The following is a 26,051-nucleotide window of genomic DNA, read 5'->3' on the forward strand; positions in this document are numbered from 1 at the left end:
CCTAAAATGCATTAAACTTTCGTTTACAAAAACGTGAAACTCACCGAGTGGTCAGGGGTGTTCACTGATATGCTCACACAAAAATCGCTGCAAAAGATGCTTTCCAACATGTGTTTTAGCATTCGTTGTAAACTTGTAGACCTATTTTTCCAAACGCCCCACACCCGTATATTCTTCCGTTGAGAGCTTGAATAGTAGACACTTCAGCCCAGGTGGTGGCGCTAATCCACCTTTGCCAATTGCAAGAATACAAACGGGTTCCCGGCGCGGAGTAATACTGTACTGTAATACAAGTCAATGGAGTTGGCAAAAACTACGATAAAACCTGTTGGAATGTGTCTTTTGCAGCGATTTTTCTGTGAGCATATCAGTGAACAACCCTGACCACGTGGTGAGTTTTACGTCTTTGTAAACAAAAGTTTAATGCATTTTAGGAAGGATTGTTCCTGTGCACCTATAAACCCATTATAGAGGTGGGAGGTGATTCAACAAACACCCGAAAATTTTCGGGCCAGCATCATATCATCCACATTTTGGTCAAAACCGTTCTATTTCATCATAAACAATCTGAAAACAGGGCTTTAAGTGTAAAATACCGAACTTGTCTTTTAAGTACCAATGTGCACCTTAGAGGTACCAAAAATGCACCTTTTATGTACAAAAGTGTACCGTCCCAGTGACAACTTTTGTACCTTCTGTGTATACTTTTTAGCAAACAAATCTGTAGAAACTCACGTACCTTCTAATGATTTTTTACCAGTGGAAGATTTACTATTGAAAATATAGGTTGCATATATTTTGTGAAAAAAATGTACAAACAGAATTCCAATGTGATGTTATGCATTTGTGAATGCCTATGATATAATGCAACAGAGGTATTCAAAAATACTTTAAGACAAAAATTAGATTTCAGCTTACAGCAATCCCCATATTGCTCTCAGATTGCAACAAAACTAATTGTACAATAAAATACATCATATATTTAAATTAAATTAAATCCCTAAAAAAAGAAAAACATTAGTTAACCCAAAAATGAAATTTATGTCATCATTTACTCACTCTCGTGTTGTTACCAACCTGTATAAATTTCTTTGTTCTGATGAACACAAAGGATGACAGAAATGATGAGATGATGACTGAATTTTCATTTTTGAGTGAACTATCCCTTTAACTGAGCTATATTAATTTTATTATTTTATATTTTACTCAATGTTAAAAATGTCCTCATTCTCTAATCTCATTTCTGTCTATTTTGTATTTCTTAAGAAGTAAGCAGCCCTGCTATCATAGAGACACACATACTGTATTTCTTCTGCCAATTTCAGTTTCCATATCAATTGGATATTTGACCTGATCAAAATCTTCTACATCCCACTTTAGCAGCATTAAACTTTTATATTTGCCTATATAAACTGTGTGTGCATGTGTTCCCATCAGTTTCTATAAGTCTCTGCTTTGCTGTACTATAGGGAACTGCAGGCAAATTCGTGAAGACACATCTATCTCCACATCAAACGTGAAGCCAAATAATAAGTATGACGGCAAATTGACAAACACGCTCCCCCGGAACGCTACCCATTGACTTCTGTTTTAAAATACAAAAGAGAGCAAGCTGTAAAAATACGATCACGCTTTTAAGATAAATGACAGATACAAAAACGTGATACTGTGTTTTGCAGAAAGATGACATTATGTTTGCCAACAATAAAAAAAATCTTTCACAAAGGAAGAAAAGTGAATAAAAAGAACAAAACGGAAAGCCTGTGATCATCGTGTTTTTGACGTCGCTGAAGTGTTTTTTGTCTGACATATGAAAAAGTAAACGAATATGTATTCAACACGCACATAGGCGAAAGCAAAAGGCAAAGAAAATTGTGAAAACTAATGCTGAAACGTTGTTTTCGATATATGTATCTGCTTTAATTTTGCATCAGATACTGGATCTAGACGATGATGGGTTGGGGCTACGGCGTCTGCTGCTCATTTGTATGTTTAATGCGGAGCATATCTCATCCACGGATACACCGCCTGTGTCATGCTTAAAACAGCTGCAGGCTAGCAAGTCAAATGAAAGAGGAAAAAGGTATTTCCTCTTCAGAGATGCACAGCTACTGTCACTCTCTCTCTCTCTCTCTCTCTCTCTCTCTCTGAGCTGGTTTCTCTCGCTCTCGAGTTTAATGTGTTGGCTCCCATCACACAAATGCGCTGTGTATGCCATAACTCTGCCTGGGCCTCTGGATCTCGCTCCCCACGCCAGGAAATTAGCTGTGGCATTTCCAAGAAAAATTCCTTCTAATAAAACGACCCAAGTAAATAAATAAACAAATCAGTGAAATATTTATGCAGCATGCTACGTTTAAAAAACGTGCCAGCCGGGTCGGACTTGATCCACGGTTATTTGCCTTATCGGGAATATCTGGGCCGATCTCCTGAGGATATTAACCCAAATATCCGAGCTGCTTCATTGCCAAGCTGCTTCAATATGTGATATATGTAGTGTATGTACATTTTATTTCTGAGCAACGAAATGAGACGCAAGGACCGGTGTAAATGAAATTAACACTGCAAATCATGCTGTTAGCAAACACTTTTGACAAGCACACACCCAGGCAGACCAAATCGGCACATATATAGCTTTGGTCGGTGACGGTAGTTTGAGCTGAGTGAATGCAAACGGCTACAGGCCCTGCCGATGGGTGAAAACTTAAGTTGTGATTGTGTTTAAACTAGAGATGAAAGTGTGATTGAGTGTGATGGTACACAGTGTAACCCAGTGGGAACACAAACACACACACAATCCGCTACTGGCATGAAGTAACAAAAAAATCACATAAATGAAAATAGCATATTCGGCATAAACATCTCTATTCACATTGCCATATGCGGCAACTATTCTGAGCCATCAAATTGATATGCATTAAAAATAAGGCAGAGTGCTTCTCTGCCCATCTGTTTTGATTGCCATATTTATTTGCTGAATTATTTTGATTATGCAGAGCCCCTGGCCGGGAAACCAAGAAAAATGGCTCTGAGCCGCTTTGGGTGTGAGGACGAAGTGGCCATGGTAATGCTATGGCGTTCCTATGTATGGAAATTCAAGCATTAGGGAGCATATGACAGGGTCGTGATATTCAGTCAAGCTATGGAAAGGTGATGAAATGAAACATCACATTTATCAAACTTTACAGGCTTTATTTTCAGACCCCATTTCAACTGATTCTGCTTTGAACAAAATGAACCAAAAATGGTTGTTCTGTGTACCATCGCTGTAAAAAAATTAGCAAAAAGATCTGGCGCTACCACTTTTAGCATAGCTTAGCATAATCCATTGAATCTGATTAGACCATTAGCATAGCGCTAAAAAATAACTCTTAATATCAAAGATTTTTTTATTTAATAGACCTATTTGGATCTTGACTCTTCTTTAGTTACATCATGTACTAAGAAGACAGACGGAAAATTTAAACTTGCAATTTTCTAGGCAGATATATTGAAAATACTCTCAAAAACAATACTCTGAAACTGGCGTAATAATCAAGGATTTTGCTGCTGTAACTTGGCTGCAGCAGGCGTAGTGATATTACGCAATGCTAATGGTCTAATCAGATTCAATGGATTATGCTAAGCTATGCTAAAAGTGCTAGCGCCAGACCTGAAGATCAGCTAAATGGATTCCAAAACGGTAAAAATCTATTGTTTAACTTTAGGGGAGCTGGAAAATGAGCATATTTAAAAAAAAAAAGGAATGTCCCTTTAAAGGAAATTTTAGTTTTGTAGGTAATATACAGATAGGTGGCATAGGAACTGTTGACGCTTTGTGGCCGACAAACTTTTATGTTCCACAGCAAAATAAAAAAATACATGTTTGGCAAGGTTAGTAAATACAATGATGAAAAGGATGGGGATGTCTTTGACCTTAAAGTGTGTGGTTATTCTACAGTATGTAGAGACTTATACATTTCTACAAAGTCCTATGAATCTTAGGGCAAATGCTGGTATAAGATAGGGAAACAGTGAGGATTAAGATACTTGGTGATCTCTCTCTCTCTCTCTCTCCCTATCTCTTTCATTCCTCTCTCATCACTCGGCTCTGCTGTGTCAAGGTCCATGCGGAACGGCCAGAATCTCTCTATCTCTAATTCCCTCCATCAGATGTAGAAGTGAGCAAGCATGAAGAGATCAAAGATGGAGGAGAGAGAAAGAGAGAGAGGGCTAATGAAGGGTGGACTGACACTGTACAGGAACCTTAAAGGCCATGATCTCAGCATGGAGCTCACGCTGAAGAAGCAAAGGGTCACCACTGAGCCACTGATATATTGAATCTGCTTGTCCCTTAAAGGAACAGTTCACCCAAAAATAAAACAATGGTGTCAATGTTTGCTCACCCCCGTGTTGTTCAAACCAGCAGTTTTTATTGAATATAAAAGTACAGTACATTATATTTATGCGTTTTGGGAGATGCTTTTATTCTAAGCGACACACAGTGCATTACAAGCTATATATATTGTATCATTATGTGTTTTCCCTGAGACCAATGAGTTTTGGAAACACAGAAAGGTCGATTTTTTTATTTTGAAAGAACATGAAGATAAATAATGACATAATTTTAGTTTTTAGGTAAATTATTTCTCAAAGTTGTCAAAGGTATTCATTATAATTTTTGGAGCAGAAAATATAATTTTTTATTATATTTATATTATTTATATTTAACTAACTCCTGCTGACTATTTTGTTGATATTAATGCTATACAGGGGTGCGTTTCCCAAACAACGACGTAACTCGTTGCTGAACAACCATAGTACGATGCATCGTTGGAGAAACGAACTACCTTGTCACGACTGTTTCCCGAAAGCATATAACTTTGTCGCACATTCGTCGTTTGAACCATGTTGGTTTAGCAACATAGTTGATGATGTCACGTGGGAGGTGAAGTATTAATTAATCTGTGCAAATCGATTTAATGTCAGATTATTGATTCACGCGCAAGTTCCCTCTTACGTCACTCTTCCCAGGGATTCCCCAGGGTCTTAAAGCTGGCAGTTCTGCGCACATGCGCAGTTTTTAAATGCAGCGCTTTTATTCTGTTTACAAATTTAAAGACGTAAAATAAAATTGTAATATATTTAGAATAATGGATATAGACTGTACTACATGTTTTTTGCTTATTTTGTTCAAAAGCATGATCAACGTAAGTCTACATATGATAATAACAAGGAACGATGTTTCTAACGACAGATGAAGAGCTATCATTCCAACGACACAAGTTAGCGATGCCGTTTGCGAATGTTCGTTTGAATGATGGTTTCGGGAAACACCAAATTGTTGAACGATGTTAGGAACTTACGATGTTCGTTGGCTAACAATGATTTTGGGAAACGCACCCCAGATTGACAGATTTTGCAAACAGTAATAAAAAAACTAATTTAAAATAAAACAACACTCTAAAAATGCTGGGTTATTTTCAACCCAGCACTGGGTCAAAAACACTGTAAAACCTAAAAGTTAACTCAACTCAAACCATTTAAGTAAACCGTTGCATTAGTTTTAAAACACATACATTTGAGTACTGTGAACTTAAACTAATTGAGTCATATGCAGTTATGCACTTATATTTAAGTTCACACTACTTAAATATAAATGCATAATTGCACATGACTCAAGTTTACAGTACTTAAATGTATGTGTTTTAAAACTTAAATGGTCTAATGCAACCGGTTTACTTAAATGGTTTGAGTTAAGTTAACTGTTAGGTTTTACAGTGAAGGGACAAACCCAGCCGTTGGGTTAAAGGCGGAGTCCATGATGTTTGAAAGCCAATGTTGATATTTGAAGTCACCTAAACAAACACGCCCCTACCCCAATAGAATCTGGACCTTCTGTTGATAGACCCGCCCCACACATACGCAACCCGGCATTTGATTCGATTTTATTGGCTATAAGTGTGTTTTGGTAGTCGGCCCGTCTCCTTTTCCAACGCGTTTTTCAAACATCGTGAACTCCGCCTTTAAATTAGCAGAAAAAATATGTATGTTTGACCCAACAATGGATTACAACCCAGCATTTAAGGTTGAAACAACCCAGCATAAGTTAAACTATAACCCAATGGGTTCAGTGTGTCCATTTTTAACGCAGCGCTGGGATGAAAACAGCCCAGCATTTTTAGAGTGCAAGTCAAAGCTGATTTTGTCAGATTCATCATTAATGTTACCGTGCTTTACTTTCCCTGCCATCATTGCATTTTCTCTATGTTCCTTCCCAAAAATCAATTAATAATGCCTGGGGGAGGTCATATGCTGTTTATTTCACAGTATTTTGTCCTCATTAATGATTTTGGCTCCTTGTTCATTAATAATTTTGACTGAGGTGATTCTTCAAGGCAATCAATACCTTGATCATACCTGATTTTCAGACTTGCCTTCAAACATAGCACTGTGGGCGAGGTCATCCCTCTAAACCACAACATCCCATGCCCAATGTGCCAAGGCAGCTTATGTAAACTTTGTTAGTAGGATCTGTAGCAAAACATGAATTTATTTGTTTTGAGCGTAACATTTTAAATCATACTGTATATAAGCCATTTCAAGCATGCACATTACAAAACATTAAGCAAAAGTGGATCCATTAGCATTTCATTAGCATTAATTAAAAGAGAAATAAGCGTGGGCTGTTATAGCTTGCTAAAAGCACACATTGCTGTAATCTGAGATCTTTCCCATGCAACACTTTGAGTTGTATGCAGCACAGAGAGCAATATTTACCCGAATTATGTTGACATCAACCCTTCGCAATGCCAATTACAAAGAATGAAACTGAGAAGATGAGACAATAGCTCTTATTTAGCATCACACAGTAATGTGGATGTTAATGCATATGTGTACAACCAAACGCATATATGTGTCTTCAAAAGTTTAGCCATTTTTTATAAGGGCACCCTAAATAAGCTATTGCTGGAGAAATTCCCCATCAATCTGTTTTCCACTGGGATACCTCAACTAACATTCCTGAGAAACTATGGTGAAGTAACGGTTGCAGTTTTATAGTAAATTAAATAAACAGAGGCCAATCTGAAGCATCGGTTTTAAACATCTACATTTCAGAGACACCTCAGGAATAGCATCAAAATGATACATGACCAAGCGCTGGCGTAGTCCATCTGTGGAAAACATGGCCATGTGGAATTTTCCCTTCAATACATTATAAGCAACCATGATAATTATTACATGGTTCATGTACACATATTTAGTGGTGGTGTGGATGATATGTTTAAGCTTTCAGGGTACATTTTAACATTTAAGATGTACAGCTTCGCTGTTTAGAAACTACTCATAAGTCTTTGTCATGAACATATAGAACTTGTACGATCTGGTCAGTCTATGTGCTGCTTTTTATAGCTAATCTCTACAATCTGTCCGCTCAGAGCGCAAACTACAGATCAGAAATAAATAAGAACATGAAAACATATCTATTATGTCCTAAAGCAAACATGAGTTTGATATATAGTGAACTGTTCATGAATAGTACAGATGAGACACTTAAGGCAAGACAATAGCATAATAGATTGTGGCAAGATTTGAATCAATAGACCTTATAAACGAAACGCGACTCCCACAAGATATTTTAACGGAGCCATCGAGGAGGTGGGAAACAAATGAGTCTGTAACGGAGGAGGCCACGGACCCGTGTCAGAGAGCGGCCATTATTAACAACCCCGCCGAACGAGACGGAAAAAGAGACATGAGCTGTCATGCCGAAGATACATCCAAGTTCTCCCGTGACGTCCTCCCCTCCTACGTTCGGCTGAAGATACGAGGAGTTGCATGTATATAGATTTCTTTTATCTTCTTGCTCCTGCTATAATCTCCCCCAGGATATCAGAGGGGAGCATCATCTCTACCAGCAACACGGCACCCAAATCCTGGCAGACAGCCTGGGCTTTGTAGGTGGCTCTCTCCTTCATCCGTGGCCTTTGTCACATACACACGCCCGCCCTTTCGTTGAGCCCCCTACGCGGCCGAGCCGCAGGCCCCGGCTCCTGGCTTTCGGTTTTCTCCCTGAAGTTAGCTTCAGCTACTTGATCCGGCCCCGTGTTCTTCACAGGCCCCGACATTTGCCGGGGCCTATTATCCTGGCAGGGGCTTTATCATATTCTCCCATCAGAAGCTGCAGGAGATGGCAGGAGATGGAAGTGCTTTAGACTCCCCCCGTGGTCTTTGCCTGTGACACCCTTCTCTCCCCCCCGCTGCCCTCTCTCTCTTCCTGGAGACGTTTGAATCGCACTTTCTCTTCTCATCCTACGACCCTCCGGATCTCTTCTTAAACGCCACAATCTGCAAAGGCTAACCCTACAAAGACAGACTCGTGATTAGGCTGTCGGGATTTATTAAGTTAAGAACCAGCAAAGTTTCTAACAGTAACCCTTGAACTAATGGCAGTGGCATCTTCCTTTCCTTGACTCATGCTGTCTTACAGGGACCGGTTGCAATGACTGGCCCTGACCCGGGGCTGCACACACACAGCACTAATGAATTCGGCTCAATTCATCAAAATGAGGCAAATATAATCAAGCTGACATGAGCCTGTCTGTGATGAACACCCAAACGCTTTCATTATTTCACTGTTTGTGAAACATGCTTGCAGTGCAGGCAAATGAATTAGAAAAACAATGACGCACTTTGAGAAAATTAAGGAATGGCGTAGTGATCGTTCTTGTAACCTCTCAAGCTACAAGCAATTTGTGTATTTTGTACATAGCTATAAGCTACTACAAACATTGGCTATCTGTACATTGAAGCAACTTATTTCTTACTATTAGATGATAAAATGTATAACTTTAACAGGGTTGTAATTTTCTCATACAATTCTCTATTTTACAGTACATGTGTAAATCTGTACATTAACTACTTTCAAAAATAAATGTTGGATAGTTTATTCCCATGTTTGAGTCAAATGTTAGGTTAGTTTAACCCAGCGGTTGGGTTTGTCCACATTTTACCATGATTCAAATGCAAAACCCTCTAAGTGCATCTGACATGTTTTCTTGTAAATGTGCATTTTTATAGACCTTTTTACAGCCCACATGATCAAATAGCTTACGTGCGCATTTCGACAACTGAAGTGATGTTATTCCCCATTGGTTCTAATGTGTTAGCAACTCAGAAAGTGTATTAAAACGGTTTCCCAGCATCAAAATGTCTGGTTGTTGCATTTGGTTGCACTAATATAATATACAAATATACATATATGTATCTGACCACTTTATTTTTGGCCATCTGCTAATGTCTTTTATCCGCTCCACTATAGTACACGGATCTGGTAGCTGTGTTGAAAAAGTTGATAAGTCACCTGTGTTGCTTTACTGCTGATTCTTGCCATACTTCCGTTGCTGCGCGCGCATACGTTGCCACGTCATCATTGTGTACAAACAGTAAAGGGTCTATTAGGCTCTTATGTTTAAATTTAGTAATTTCACTTTAATGGTAATAAAAAGGTTATTAGTCAGTAATTGTAATGTCTTATTTTCACAAATGTCACTTTAGTCATTTCATTGTTATTTAAAAAATTTCACTAGCTATGTTTCCATCCACATTTTAATGAAATTTTGGTGATGCGTAAAAAAAAATGCTGAATGGAAACGCCAAGATGCGCATGAATTCTAAAAATGCGCATAAAAAATGTATGCGCATTAATGAGTTGGATAAATGTATTATACAAGAAAACATGCGCAAGAACTACGATAGATACACTTTAACCAAATAAATCCCTAGATGCGCATCAAAAAAGTCATGTGACTTTGCACATTGGACTAACTATCTTACAGATCTCATTGCACTGCATCTTAAATGTGGTTTTGGAAGTTCTGAAATCAACAGTTAAAGACTTTTATTTCATTGGTTTGGTAATATTACTTTATAGGACTGTCTTACTTGACTGTCAACTCAAACAGCAGGAATTCACATCCGAAAGATAAAAGGTGTATAGTGTTTCGTCTTCACTCTGAAGTAATTAAACACACTTTTCTTACTGATATTTAGCGCCAGTTTATCAGAAAGTGACGATTTTGCTCTCTTCAGCTCACTGGATGGAAACGTATGATTTATTCATAAATGTTTAATACGATATTCCAATTATGCACATAAGTTTAATACGCAACTTTGGATGAAAACACAGCTACTGGTTTTTGCTCCAAAACCCTCTAAGTACATGCAAAAATCTTCACTTGTAAAAAAACTCTCCAGTCACTCTTCACTGTGCTTTCTGAATAAAAATAAAAGGCTCAAAATTCAATCAATATTTATATATATTCGGTAAACCTTTTATAACTGGTCATCCATCCAATTCTTCTGTCATGCACTTAGAGGACTTTGCTGAAAAATCGTGGCATTTAACGGATTCTGCCAACAGACCAGTATTTCTGAATGGCCTGAGTCTGGGATTAAGCAGATTTTAACCTAAAGTATTTGATGAATGTATAATACGTGCCGGGAGCATTTGGTCAATATTATTATCTAATTTTTGCCATTCAGTGGCTTTTGCATTTGTGCTCTTCAAATGTAACATCCCAACACTATCGTATTTTCCGGACTATAAGTCACACTTTTTTTCATAGTTTGGCTGGTCCTGTGACTTATAGTCAGGCGCGCCTTGTAAGTAATAATTAATTTGGACATATAAGAACCAATAGACAACATAACTGTCTACAGCCGCGAGAGTCCGCTATATGCTGCTCCTGTATTTATGTAATTCAATGAATTTAGTAATGTGGAATGACGAGCCTGCGAACTTGATGACCGTTGGCTTGTTCTGTTCATTTAGCCTATTCAGCCTTCCAGGTATATTCTGTATTCTATTGTGCATCGTATAAATAACTGATAATGTTACGTTAACATACGGACACCTATTCAGCCTGCTGTTCTGTGTGCTATAGTTTAGTTGAATAACTTGCCTTTTCAGATAAAATGTCTGTTCTTCGACTTGGATTTTGTGAAATAATTTTCTAAATAAATGCGTTGTGTAGTCCATTGCGACTTATATATGTTTTTCGTCTTGATGACACATTTCGATTGAAGCGACTTATACTCCGGAGCGACTTATAGTACATATGAAGACAAAAAGCCATTTTAAACTATTATGCAAACACTTGAATTACTACATTACTGTCAAGACACTACAACCACCATTACAATCATCTACAAGTTCCTAAATTTAGTTTAATGCCCCCAACACATCCAATGTGGACATTCTGAAATATTAAGGACACAATAATGCTGTTCATACAGCAAAGCAAATCTTTATGTTTAATGACAGTGAGCTGCGCTGTGCTAAATCCAATGCATTTGCTATTGATTTTTCCTACCATCTGTATTCCTCATATCTTCAGTGTTCATTATGTCACGTTAGACATTACCAATCCCCCATCCTCACCTCTTCCCCGAGTGGGTCTTAGCGAACCCCCACCCCCATCCAGGAGAGATGTGGTATCTGTGGATCTCTCAGACACCTGCTTCATGGACTGTGTGATCTCTGGCCTTCATTTTAAACTGGGGGTGTAATTTAGTGCCAATTAGTGCCAGATGTTTGGACACTAATCACAGCAAGAAAAAATATTTATTTATAAATCTCACGATACACATGGACACATTCATGAGCGGTGTGCGGGAGGAGGCGGGTGAGATCAAACATATACACAACATTCATGGAAATACACTAGGGCTTTCATTTTTGGGTAAACTATCCCTTTAAAAAACAAATAGGTTTAATTATGAATACTCTATAAGCTCAGATGAATATGAAGAGTAACCAGTGCCTAAGCTCCTTATCAAAAAGGGAAGAGTTTGAGACAGATGGACGAATGAGCCTTTACTAGGCAAGATCAGGTGCACCTTAAAAATAAAGTCCAGGTCAGCCTAATCTATTATGATGGAAGGAACATCATGGAAACTAGTGTTGGTTAAACATAATGCAGGTCTGGATTGAATCTGAAGGTAGGCTGCTAACTTACACTTGTTAAAGCTCTTATCGCTCCAACAGGAAGATCCATTTTCCTCCCAATTAGACCTTAGGACTGGGATTGGAAATGTCTTGGGGAAAAATATAGAAGCTGTGAAGGAGAACAGCCGAGAGAAAGAACCTGAAGCAAAATGGTTTCATTTTTATTGCTCAGTTGTTTTATTTAAGTATCAACTTTGTCTCTACCCATGACTGGTAGAGCATTTTGTGCAACTCTAAAGGTCATAGGTTTGAAACACACACATGCTGAATAAAATATATAGATTGAATGCACTGTACGTCGCTTTGGATAAAAGCTTGCCAAATGCATAAATGTAAATGTCCTTGAAAGTAACAAAAAAGACAAATGGGATTTCTGGTGACCTACTACGGGAGTAATGCGCTGTAAAATTTATATAGATTGCATAGTTTGGATGATTCTGGACAAATCTGAGCACAGACTGTGACATCTTTCCCCCAAAAAAACTCAAAATACTTTTAGCCTCCATTTGCTCATTTAAATTTTTTTTACAGATTTTTGTACTGAAGCACTTATTGAGCTAAAGCACAACAGAACAAAACAAAACAAAACAAAACAGAGAGACATTAAAGGATTAGTAAATTTTCTTAAAAAAATCCAGATAATTTACTCACCACCATGTCATCCAAAATGTTAATGTCTTTCTTTGTTCAGTCAAGAAGAAATTATGTTTTTTGAGGAAAACATTTCAGGATTTTTCTCATTTTAATGGACTTTAATGGACACCAACACTTAAAAGTTTTAATGCAGTTTAAAATTGCAGTTTCAAAGAACTCTAAACGATCTCAAACGAGGCATAAGGCTCTTATCTAGCGAAACAATTGTCATATTTGAAAAATTAAAAATATGACCTTAAAAACCACAACTCCTTGTCTCACATAATATGTCATCACGTCACGAGGTCACGGATGACGTATGCAAAACTACGCCCCAATGTTCACAAGTGTGAAGAAAGAGGACCGTTCTGACGTTGTTGTATGTCAATGATACTAATTAATGTCTTTGTGTCAGTTTATTGTTTAAAATGGTCCACAAATGTGCGTTTCATATATGTAACACGTGACCTTTCGACGTCATTACGCAATTACGTAAGGTCGCGCTGGCTCGCCACACAGCCGGAGGAAGAAGAGAAATTGTGGTTTAAAAGTGTGCCTTTTTTATTTTTCTTACCAAAAATGACAATCGTTTCGCTAGATAAGACCCTTATGCCTCGTTTGGGATTGTTTAGAGTCCCTTGAAACTGCAATTTTAACTGTTAAGTGTTGGGGTCCATTAAAGTCCATTAAAATGAGAAAAATCCTGGAATGTTTTCCTCTAAAAACATCATTTTTCTCGACTGAACAAAGCAAGACATCAACATTTTGAATGACATAGTGGTGAGTAAATTATCTAGATTTTTTTTAAGAAAATGGACTTATCCTTTAAGGGAGAAATAAGAAAGAGCCGACAAAAGAAAGAGAGAGAGAGAGAAATTAAAGCAGAACTGTCCATGGAGTTCGCACAGATATTTAAAAACCGAACTCGCGGCTAACAATTTCAGCAGCGCTGGCGGCTGCCGTCCACACTGCGGAGAGATTGATGTGCTCAATCGAGAGATTCATCCTCCAATGTTTACAATAAGATTCCAGCGCTGAAGCCCAGTTGGCTGCACCAGGCTGCCCAGAAAAAAGACAGCCCGGCCTGCCAGGGTAATTTGTCCTGATGTAGTAAATAACAGGGTATAATGAAAATACCCCTGATGTATTCAGGAGCCCTGATTGATGCGGGATGAAGGAGGACTGTGGAGGTGAACTCCCTATCTGCACATTTACATACTCAGACCCTCCGCACACCCTCTGACAGCTGCTGCCAGGGCTCCACACAATTTTAAAGCAGTTATGAATTACCGCTGACCCCCCCCTGCCCCCCACTCACTACTGCGGGAGACGCAGGAATATTGAAAGTCATCAGTCTGTGGCAGTCATTCTTTTTAGCATGATGTGGTAGGCTGAGAGGGGGGATTGGTTTCAATCACAAGCAAAAAACGAAGGGTTGGGGGTGGATGCGGGTTACAACAACAACAAAATCCTTCTAGCACGCTAGCGTGATATTCGCCAAGTCCCTTAAATGAGAAAAAAGCCCCAGGTACAGCAGGCGTATAATGCTTCTATTTTCTATCTTTTATTTTTTCTTGGAAATTGAATATTCAACTAGAATTCCCTACGGACTGGAACCTCGCGTTGGATATTTTCGCCCGCTTCCAGGCTGACTCCTTCACATCGCCCCGTCAGTATCAATTAATAAACTACATTCAAACCGGTTCGAACATACATTCTCCATTATATTCACTCAAAAGCTGACAGGGCGTCGAGTTCCAGCTTTCGCTAATGCACGTCCCTTGCAATTACGTTTAATTGTGTATATTTGTCGCCCTAAAAGAAATCCAGGATGAAAAATCAAAGGCCACGTCTGAGATAAAAGGCGCTCCGAGAGCGGAAAGCCAGGCATTTACGGTGCGGCAATAATGCGGGCGAAAAAAAATTAAGGAGAGAGATATTTGCTGATTTTTATCAATCAACACCACTGTTTGACACTGCCTGAAAATGTATGTAAAGTTCAGAGTGGTTAGACGCTCTAATCAGGCCTATTCATTACAGTGCTGGCTTTTAGAAGCTCAGGCCGGGCTTTATATTAACCGTAGTGATGAGGCAATACGAGAGGAGAATAAGAAGACAATGAAAGGTTGCGGTGATGAAAGCCAAATGCTCCTCACGCAATGTATCTCCTCAATAATTAACTGGGGGGTGGAGGGTGCAGGGGGTTCACTTTTGCCCTTTTTAGACCTTTGAAGTGCATATCTAACATGGTCCTGTATCCATTCCTGACAAAATAAATTTTATACTGCTGCCCTTAATGCCTTCATACCTGTTATGGTTGGTAAATATACAGAGGTTCAAAAGTCTGACATCTGGGATTCAAAATCTAATAATATACAGAAAATGTATGATTTTGACGAAAAGAAATTGTGACATATAACATGTAAATATTTAAGATTCTGCACTGTTTTCAGATCACTGTGGACCACAAAAGTTAGTTTTTTAAATGAGACTTATACATCATCTAAAAGCTGAATAAATAAGCTTTCCATTGATGTATGGTTTGTTAGCATAGGATATTAGTATACTAGGAAAGGAAAATATTTGACCAAGATACCACTATTTAAAAAACTGAAATTTGAGGGTACAAAAAATTGAAATATTGAGAAAATCGCTTTTGAAGTTGCGTTCAAATGAAGTCCTAAGCATGGCATCCACTCCCAAAAATAAAAGTTTTGATATATTTAGGATTGGAAACTTACAATATATTTTCATGGAAAATAATAAACAAAATTTCCAAACAAAATATATTATTTTGGCATAAAAGAAAAAGCTGTCATTTTGACCCATACAATGTATTGTTGGCTATTGCTTCAAACATACCTGTGCAATTTAAGACTTAAAGGGGACATATCATGAAAATCTGACTTTTTTCCAAGTGCTATAATTGGGTCTTTAGTGCTTTTATCAACCTAGGAAATTATAAAAAGATCAACCCACTAACTTACTTTTGGTAAACCATTCTCTGCAAGCAAGGAAAAAATAGGTAATTGAAATTTGGCTCCCCTTGTGATGTCAGAAGGGGATAATACCACCCCTTAATCTGAACTATCCAACCATGGCACTGCTATTTAGTGCGGAGATCAGCTCATTTGCATTTAAAAGGGCACACCCCAAAACAGCAAATTTTTGCTCACACCTCAGCTGGGAAACCCTTCCGCCTTAACTAAGTCGTCCAAAAAATTCAAATTTTGCTGCACAAAAGGCCGTCAAGTGTATCTCGGAAAATAGCGCGGACGCGCTTCACACCACGAGCGGGCACGCGCACGGCCGAAATGAGATAAAGACGTGGTCCGTCATGTCTGGAGGATAGCCAGTTGATAAAACGCGTGTCCGTGAGAACTGTAAGTGGACTTATGTTTTGGGTTAATGTTAGCCTGTTATTGTATTAGTCTATCTTGCAAATTTAAAGTAAGTTAGCTGGTGATTTTGTTGTTTGAGCAACCTGCTAGCTATGTTTCACGTGCCTGATAATTGTTGCTCACTTTATTTATGTGCATTATTTACATGCTACAGTAGTTACACTCCTTTACGATAAGGTAATTAATAGTGGGAAATAATCCGTTTTTACAATTTTTGCGCTATCTATCATCGTTCGCCAGACATTCTATAACATCTGCTTCAGTTTGTGTTCATTAACCCTTTAGTTTCACTTCATCACGCAGCTATTCCCGTTACAATTAATTCATTAATAATCTAGTATGTGTTCATTTTCTGTTATAGTTTCTTCAAAATTAAGTTTTATTTGAGTGTTTTAAATTTAAATATTGTTATTTTCATCATGACACGTACGCCCGGCCCCTTTGATTGCCACGGCCCCCGGATCCGCACTCCTGCCCAACCCTACCACCTTAACTAACAAATTGTCTGTGGGAAACCCTGCACCTACTGTACAAAGTGGCAATTTTAAAATGTTATAATAAATTATCTGTATGGTATTTTGAACTAAAACTCACATATGTACGTTAGGGACACCAAATATTTATTTGACATCTTAATAAAGTCTTGTGAAATGTCATAGTTTTGCTGAACAATGTTCCTGTAGCTCAGTTGGAAGAGCATTGCATTAGTAGTGCAAAATGCCATGGGTTTGATTCCCAGGGAACACATACTGATAAAATGTATAGCTTGAAAGCACTGTAAGTCACTTAAGCATCTGCCTAATGCATAAATGTAACTATACTCTTTGTACAGCAGACTTAAAAATGTTCTTGCATTTATACAATCACACAATATTGTGAACAGTACACTTTTTGCTGGTGACTCAATAAGGAAACATATACATCATTAATAGCAACAGATCTGTGGGTGACCACATGCAACACTTATCAAGTCAACATAAATAATGTTTCGAATTGATTCCTCTGACTATAGAGGAATTCACACTGAGCATAAAAGAATTTTGAAATAAAGAAGAAAAAAATCAATGTTTGCAAAGTGACTTGATGCTTAATGCAAATAAAAGTGCTCTTGACTTAAATATAAGGTTTGGCAGGACCAACAGTGATGCCTACTGAGTTCAACAGTTTAGTTTAAATTTTAGCCTTTCAAATATCAGCAGTAGGCATCGTTTACTTAAAAAAAATATAAATATACAAAACCCAACCCCATTCCCAGCCCAGCTGAGCACGAGCAATAATTGTAAATATTATTTGCTGCCGTTCCGTAATATTCGACTTTATCAGATATCTGTCATGCCAGAGCACAGCACAAGCCGGACACCGAGATTGAAAATAGAGAATGACACCGCAGGAGGAAGTCGGCATCTGCAGTCCGCATGCTTCTCGAGGTTCAGTCTAAGACAATCATGTAATGTATCATTCATATTGCTGCAATGCTGCTGCAGCAGCCCTCATTTTCTCAGTTGCGCCCGTCTGCGAATGAGAATCCAGCAAACGCTCCCCATCGTCGTGTTCCCCCCATCATTCAACCCGCAGCGCTCTCGTTCAATCTGTCACCCGGAGAAATGCGCACATACACCGCTCGCATTAAATGCGATGCGATGGCAAATACAGATTCTCGCAAAAACAATGCTTGAAGAGGCTTTTCACTATGAATGTAAATAGATATTAATGGACAACAGCTCTAAGAGCACTCCATGCTAAACTAACCTTGAAAACACAACGCGTGATCGTTTTCAACGACGTCGCGGTTTATCTTTTAACTCAAAAAGTCATTGTAAGCACAGAATGGGGAAAATCTAATGAAAGAAAAACAGGAACGGTGATTTATTTGACCTCACTTTCGGCCAGTGAATAGACCGTCCACCAATCTTGGATCTTTTTACTCCATTTAAATGGACAAAATGATCTTTCATTTTCAAACCTAATCAAAGCAGACCATTAAAGGTATGTGCGAGATATTTTTCCAGCTACGGCTGATTATCATTTTGAATGACGGAGTTGTTTGGCGCCGTCCCAGGGGCCAGGAGTCATTCCTCAAGGTGACACACCTCACTAGAGAAATACGCTCGCAAATTGCAATCCAAAGGAGTCAAATATACATGGCCATCCACGGATTAAAGCGGCCCATGTATATTCACAACCATCCAGATGGATATCCCCTTTATCTGGGGAGGCTAAACACGGACACGCATGGCTGGAGTTCTGTTTGCGGCTTTAATAAGAAGGAAATTATCGATAGCAAAAGTACATAAAGGGTGAGCGAGAGATAAATTAACTCAAAAAGGAATGAATAACAGAGCCCTCCCTAAGTGGCCCACTGGTCTGAACGAAAGGCCATGCTAACGTGCAAAATTAACCAATCTCATTTTGAAGGGTGAATCTGATAGATGTTTCAAACTTCAACAGGGTTAGAGGCGAGAACTTCTGACAACAATCTGAATGAGGAAATCCTATTGCAGTCTACACACAAGCTCTGCCTGGGAGAAATTGGCAAACCATACTGTAATCACCTTATCCATCATGGTAATCCTACATACACAAGAGGCTTTGGGCTGGAAGATTCCTCTCCTCCCATTTGATGAGAAACATGAAGTCGTAGCTCAGGTATTCGGTACACCCATCCCTCCGCGTGGCTATTGAATGATTCTCTTGACAAGGGGTTACTGTCATTACCTGTAAGGGACGTAAACAAAACACACTTTATACTTTCAAGACAAACATAATGACAACACACACACAAAGCATACTCGTTTACTTTCTTATCACTGTGACTAAATGCGCTTTGCAAGCGGAGCTTTTCTAACCAGACACATCAGCAGAATTCAACCAGGTGGTCAAACGCTCTTGCGTGGCCTGGTGGGTCACCTTGCAGTGCATGCTGGGATCGCCCACATGGATAATCGCGCTCTTTAATGCCGATACAGGTTTGGATACAGCTCTTTTGCTACTCTGAAACCACTAACGCCAAAATGCACAAAAAAAGAGTGCTGACTTTGTAGCTTGTTGTGAGAAAGTATTAGCGGGTCAGATTAGAATCAAGCCGTCGGTGGCATAAAAGTAAAATTGTGTTTTGGCTCAAATAGTGGTGAGACTTTAATCTTTGCTAATCACAGAATGCCATTTTCACTGATTGTTTCTGGAAATGAGACTAAAAGAGATTATTTGGCAAGCGGACAATAAGAATGCATAAAAACAAATTTAGCTCGAGATTAAAGGTGCAGTGTGTACATTTTAGCGGCATCTAGTGGTGAGCATGCGAATTACAACCAATGCTCAGTCCACCGTTCATCGAAACGCATAGAGAAGCTACGGTAGCCGCCACAGGACAAACATGTCATCGTTAGAAACAAATTAGTAAAAAAAGTTTGTCCGTTAAGGGTTCTTGTAAAAAACATGGTGGCACAAAATGGCGACTTCCATTTACCCGCGGTCCCCTTACATTTCTAAGGAAATAAAAACATAATGGTTCATTATGAAAGGTCTTTATACACCACTGATAATATAGTTTTGTGTATTATATTGCATAAGAGATTCTTCTAAAAGTTACACACTGCACCTTTAAGACAAAGACTGACCTCTTACTGAACTGCAAGAAACAAAATGAAAACTGCATTCCGCATTAATCTCAGTGAGGTGAACCTGTTCGGTCCGGCGTTTTACATAAAACAATATTGCGCATGAAAGCAACATACAAAATCAATAGGCAAAATGGGCGAATGCTTTTCTGGGTCACATTTAAATATATCTTTCGGAGTTATTGATTAGTTTTTTGAGTGACCTGGCCGAGACCATTCTTCGCAATTAACACGCAAGGAAAATTAAATTCGGAGGGGGAATTATTACACATGTGGCCAGTTTTATTGGATAGATAAATGAGCCCGGGCTCTGATAAAGAAGGGCGGAGTTCACCGTAAGTAAGATTTATAATCTGACTCCGGGAATCAAGTAAATTAATTTTGCTATATTAAACTCAACCTTTAACCCACTCCGTCTCTGATTACCATCCGTCCAGACTCGCACACTCCAGCTCAGAGCAGACAAAGGACGCCGCGGAAGGTGGGAGGGAGTGGGGGGATGAAAAAAGAGACTGAGCGACTGATGATATTTCTTCAGTCCTGCGCTGCACATATCTCACACTCCATACATGATTTTTCAATTATTTGAGCACATGCAGACGTGCTGGGCAGAGTCGTGGAGCATGAGCCTCACAGATGACTTAAGCATTATCACACATGCCGAGAGTCTCTGCTTTAAATATTCTACAGTGAGAAGTAGCATCATTTGATCTGCCGTCACAGCGCACCTCTAAAACGTTCACTCTCGGCCTGTGTGAAATAGGGCGAATCACAGCGCATTTGCAACTTTAACGATATTTCTCAACAGCTGCGAAGTCCAAAAGTCAGAGATCATGCTTGAATCTGGGATTCAAAACCTAAATTATACCTGGAAACAACATTTGGGAAACATTATGGTAAACCAATTCGAAGATTTTGGATAAGCAAATTTGTGTGACCCTTTCGGTTGGATTTCCTTGCTTCCATTGAAGCACATGAAATGCTTTGTGAAACATGATGGGATTACATGGATAAGGAAAGTGATGTACACAAGTTTAGCACTAAACATGTTATGTAATCTGATACATTATAAAACCGTTCATATTAAAGTTCAAATGAAATTGAAATGAAAAACTGAAGATATATCTAAATATATTAATATTGTGGTATTATTAAAAGAATGACTTATCTGTGAGCTTCATTATTTTTTAAAAATTCGTGTGTGCTTATAATCTTTAATCAAAAATGCAAATCTCCTCCCCTCCTCAAAACGATCTCTCTTCACTTCCGGTCATATGGTATGGCAGGGAGAAGATCGCAGCGATAACCAATTAGCAACATGACCCAACTTCAAACGATCCAATCAGATCTCGATGGACAAATTCAAATCCATCCCTGCCTTATTTCATTTCAGAAGCCGTTTCATTCGGATATAAGTCACCACGAGGAAAATAAGGCAATCGCTACTTCCGTTTCATGGCGACTTTAAAAGTGAAAAATGCAAAACAGGAGCAGTTTTACAGAAATGTCAGATTTTTGACTTGGTACATGTTATAGAGCACATAAATGCCCATTTTTACAGTGTGTAATATAAGTCTCAGGTGTACCTATAATGCGTGTGAAGTTTCAGCTCAAAATACGCCACAGATGATATGTTATAGCTCGTCCAAAATGCCCATAATTGCGTGGTAGCAAAAAGCGGTGTTTCATGTGTGTACCTTTAAAGTGCACCTATTTCATTGCTAAAACAACGTTATTTTGTGTATTTCGTATGATACAATGTGTTTGTGTGGTTTATGGTTAAAAAAACATTCTTTTTCACATACTGTACATTTTTGTAGCTTCAGATTTCACTCTCTTCCTGAAATGCACAGATTTGAAAAGCTCCGTGTCCCTGATTGGCCAGCTAATCTGTACGTTGTGATTGGCCTGAATACCTTTGACGTCAGCTGGAAACGTGATGCTCCTAACCTCGTTTGAAAGTTTTGGGGAAAATGCAATGCTTACAGGAGTTAACTTACAGGCTTTGAGTCCGAAGCGGGAGGAATTATGATAATGTTGGTCTTGTCTACATCACCAATCCCATGTAGTAAACTATTGCCTAAAAATCCATGTGTTTGTTGTAGTCCAAGAAAAGAGATTTACGTTGGAGACGATAATTCGCATCATCATTTACTTTGGAGTTTGTACCTTTTGTATCGTTAACATATACTAACACACACTTACACACCAAAGGAAATGTAAAAAGTGAATCAGAAATAGGTGCTCTTTAAATGTAAATGAGCTACAGCTCCTCACTCCCTTACCAACAGACAGTGAGTGCTTTTGTTTAAAAATAGATCTGATTTCTGTGAATACAGTCTGAAATAATAGTTTCTTAGGCAGAATTAGCACTACAACATAGGAAACATATTCAGAAAAGCTTTTGGGATAAATTAACTAGTCAGTTTGTGGCTGTGGGCGGGGCTTTGTTTGTGTGACGTCACATTAACAAGATAATCAAAACAGCATATCTAATGAGACTGCTTTGGTTTAATAGGTATTTTAAAGGAGATGGTGGATTTGTTCATTGTACAGTTATTGTGTTCACACATGGCCAGCACACACCTTGTAAAAGTGGATTTTGCATAATAGGTGCCCTTTAAGACATTACTATTATGAATAAGCACATAAGTAAGTGGGCGCACAGTCGACTGGTTTTAACCTCTTTGGTGGATAAAGCATCAGGACACATTGACTAACACAATCACACACGCTCATCCATCAACAGGATAAAAGTCTTAGGTTACACAAAGATGCAAGTTTGCTGCAGTAAAGGCCTCTGAAGTTGACAAAGATGGAAACGGTGCTTAAAATTCAGAGGATTTCGGAAACCTTAAAGCTTTCAATAATTTATCTTACAGTAGATTCGTTGGAAGTGAAAGGGAGAGTTGTAAGAAGAAGATGATCTAGACACACAGAAACGGTCTGGGGTCTTAACCACAGACCTGTGAGGTTGTTACCTTCACTCCGTTAAGCAGAAACAGAGGAGGCAATAAATAGACCTTTAGTTGTTCCAGTACAGTGTTCTCAATTCAAGCTCAACTTAACCGCCGGCGAACCAGCAAACATCGCCAAGGCTTTCATTACAAAGCCGTGCCCACACAAAGTAATAATGAATGGATTATACAAGCATGGAAAGCATTAAAATAGAACAATCGTTCATATATTACTTAAACTGTGAATATCTCCATGGCTCTCTATGCCTTGTATGCCTTAAATTCTCATTGTGACACTTTTCGTAAGCAGTTACAGTAGCCTACAGTCTGGTGCACCATTACATGTTTAAAAAGTTAGATGTAAATGCTTTTAGATATGCTAGATAAACTATTTTTTAAGACAAAATGAACATAGCAGCATGAAGACATGCCAAGTGTCTGTAACTACACTATTAGAAAAAGTAGTCAAAATAGGCATTATAATATTTGGTACAGATATGTACAGTATACATTTGGTACCTATATGTACTTTTAAGATACTAATATGTACATTTGAAGCTCTCTTTGGTACCAATATGTACCTTTGAGGTACTAATATGAATCTTTTAGGTGCAAATGTGGACATTTTGAAAGGGTACAGCCACAGTGACAGCTGGGGTACATATTTCGACTTTTTTCTGACAGTGTCTAAACTATCAAGCCCTTACTGAATGATACTGTAGCTTAATGGAGACTTAAGCTAATTTTTGCAACCCGGGGTTGTAACGACCCAGCAATTGGGTTGAAACAACCCAGCATTTTGTAATTATTACTAACCCAATGGTGTCTTCTGTCCAATATTTACCCAGCCATGGGTTAAAAATGACCCATAATTTTTTTAAAGAGTATTGTGTTCACAGTTTAAAATGCCATGGGTTTGATTCCGACCGCGGGCCCAAATTGTCCATTGGGAGAACCGGGACAATTCCCGGTAGGCCGGTCTGGTTTTTTTGGCCACGAGGGCCTTTGTTGTCATGCCACTGGGTTGAAGGTTGCCGTCACAGGCTGTCAGTACTTATCCAGCCCCACTCGCGTAATTTGCGGATGGAAGATGTCCCCGCAGCTTTATCCCCAAGTTGATTGTGTCCCGATTCCTGACCATTTACTGGAAGAATTCTTCCATTAGGATCCATCAACTTCTTAAACACATGGAAAAAGCAAGATGCGCTGTTTTCTTCTGCTTTTTAAAGCGCTCGCCTGTGAACACTAGTTTTGTTTCAGACGCGTCTATATTTATTTGCACTTGCTGCGGGTCTAGATTAGGGATGTTAACAATCTTCGATTAATTGTCGATAAGAATGAAATCGATAAAACTTAACGATTGTTGAAAAAGCAAGCACGTGTGTACGGCGTCTGCGCAAAACATACACAGCCGGTGAAAAAAAATTAAACAAGCTCGCAGAAGTTAAACTAGCCATGATCACAACGATGCTCGATGCCAAACACACACCTGGGCTTTTTAAACTCATTCGAGACGAGGTTGGCTGCTAACGCAACGAAATGGCATCCGCAGTGGATCTGAGAGGGTCTGGTGCCGAAAATGCAAATATGGGCAAATTTGGGAAATTGCATAAATTGACATCCCTAGTCTAGATTTTAAATCAACCTGAGCGCTATTTGATACAAACGGCCTCTAAAAGGAAAAAAAACATATATTTTTTAATCGAAGTCATAGATGTAACAATGAAATGACATTATCGTCTATTGCAAGAGTACCACAAATTTATTTGATGCAACTCATCAGTTTATTGGGGAAAAAACGTAAGTTTCAGATGAATATGATGTTTTCTCAAGTAAAACTAAATTTTGAAAGTCCATTATATATTTGTTCTCTTTTGGCACAAGGTAGGCCTACCCTATGTTATTTGATAATATACATTACACTAAAAAATTAAGATAAAGATTTTTATTTCTTCAACTGTTTCCCCTACATATTTGATCAATCTTGCTTGTGTATTGTATATCAGGTGGTTTCCAAACTTGTTCAACCCAACAAGTAGTCTCAAGACCCACCATTTAAAAAAAATAGAAATATAGGGGACAACACAAAGACATTTGTTTCCTTTTAGTAGTTTTTGAATAAGTTTAATTGGATAATATTAAAATACCTTATGGTAGGGCTGTACGATTATGGCAAAAAAATCCTAATTGTTTAGGCTACTGTATTTGCACTGAATTGGAAATGATATATTTAAAAAAATACAATGAATTGCAAGGTTCAGAGAACAGTGCACTATTGCAGACTTATGTAGTCTACTGCAGCCCAGTCTCACAAAATTTCGTGATATAGTCACATGATTTTTTTATTCTTTTTTCGTGATATTATCACAAATTTCTGCGTTTTTTCGTGATATTTTCACAAATTTCCGCGTTTTTTCGTGATCGTATAACAAATTCCTGTGTTCGTGTGATTATGACATATTAGTTACTCAACTGTTTTGTCCTATTTTCTTACCATTGTCGCTTGGGTTTAGGGTTAGATTTACATAAAATGACATCCCTACCCAAACCCAGAGATGGGACCAAGTCACACATGTGCAAGTCTCAAGTAAGTCTCAAGTCTGAACCTTCAAGTCTCAAGTAAGTCTCAAGTATTTTTTTTCTTGGGCAAGTCAAGTGAAGTCGAGTCACAGGCTATGTCAAGTCAGGTCAAATCAAGTCCTGTAGTAGGTCAATTCAAGTCACCTTATTATTGTAATTTTACCTGCAGAATCTGATCTTAATAAAGATATATAGAATATAAAGACATAAAGAAATACTCATGTTCAGTAAAATACATCATGGAATCAAACAAAATTGTAATCTCTTCCGTTTGCGTGCCTACATTTGAAATAACGAACTTAAGCGCGCAAAAGACGCGATATGTGAACCGTCCCTAACATTGTACAATCCAGTCATTTTCTCTGTGTGTGTTCAGGTGGCAAACTTAGAAAAAGTAGCCAAGTCTCGTACCGCTCAGATCAAAAAAATATATATATTTTGCCCACATTTGTCCCCAACACGGTATGATGATGGTTAATGGCTACTTTAGCTATTATTACATTAGCTAACTACCAACTAACCAGATATTAACAAATTGACAAGCACACAGGGCAGAATGGCTCCTCAAATGACGGACGAAATTGGAGGTTGTTGTCTGGATGCCCGTGATTTTAATGTTGCATGTCTTGCAACGCACTGTTCGTCTTTTGGCATCTTGTTGAAGCCGAAAGCGATGACCCTCACTACCCCTCCGGCTGACATGTTGATATCTGTTCTAAGTGGGCGTGGTGTGCGTAAGGTACGAGAGGGCATGACTGATGATAGTGTCGTGATTCAGTCATGACAACGACATTCGCAGCCTGCGCTCCAGCTGGGTCAACTTTATTTTTTAAAATAGTTTATTTATTTTATATTCAAACTGAAAACATGATGT

General features: G+C 38.5%; 1 protein-coding gene across 3 annotated transcripts in view; it reads right to left on the reverse strand.

Moving 5' to 3' along the window:
- Nucleotides 1-26,051, reverse strand: part of zfhx4 (zinc finger homeobox 4) — a 314,082-nt gene that overhangs the window by 117,221 nt on the left and 170,810 nt on the right. For all 3 annotated transcript variants that reach the window (XM_055182909.2, XM_055182915.2, XM_055182907.2), the window contains one exon: nucleotides 18,576-18,738. The gene's annotated coding sequence lies outside the window, so the exon portion shown is untranslated. The remainder of the gene's footprint in view (nucleotides 1-18,575; nucleotides 18,739-26,051) is intronic.

This window comes from Misgurnus anguillicaudatus, chromosome 25 (assembly GCF_027580225.2).
Source record: "Misgurnus anguillicaudatus chromosome 25, ASM2758022v2, whole genome shotgun sequence".
In the NCBI taxonomy this organism is placed as follows: domain Eukaryota; kingdom Metazoa; phylum Chordata; class Actinopteri; order Cypriniformes; family Cobitidae; genus Misgurnus; species Misgurnus anguillicaudatus.